The sequence below is a fragment of the Limulus polyphemus genome, unplaced genomic scaffold, assembly GCF_000517525.1.
Source record: "Limulus polyphemus unplaced genomic scaffold, Limulus_polyphemus-2.1.2 Scaffold9980, whole genome shotgun sequence".
NCBI classification, from domain to species: Eukaryota; Metazoa; Arthropoda; class Merostomata; order Xiphosura; family Limulidae; genus Limulus; species Limulus polyphemus.
The window spans coordinates 19,125-19,437 of NW_013675590.1; positions in this window are offsets into that span (position 1 = coordinate 19,125).

Genomic DNA, 313 nt, shown 5'->3' on the forward strand with positions numbered 1-313 from the left:
AGTTACATTTAGTAATTTACACCATTATTTAGCATTTTTAGGCCTTATATTTTTGGACCGCAAATTTAGGGGGGGGCAATTATCCCTTTGCTCCCCAAAAGCTACGGCTCTGTATATATTGTTACGTCTCCGTTTGTTAATTAACTTTCCGTAACTTCGTTCCGACGAAACTTTAGCGACATAAGTTCTTTACTTAATAAAACTGGTTTATTCTTTCCGAATACAACTTTACGATACACTTATTTTCAACAATCGCCCTAAAACAAACGCTATATCAACGAACGTCAATAATACTTCTGACTGCAGTTCAATT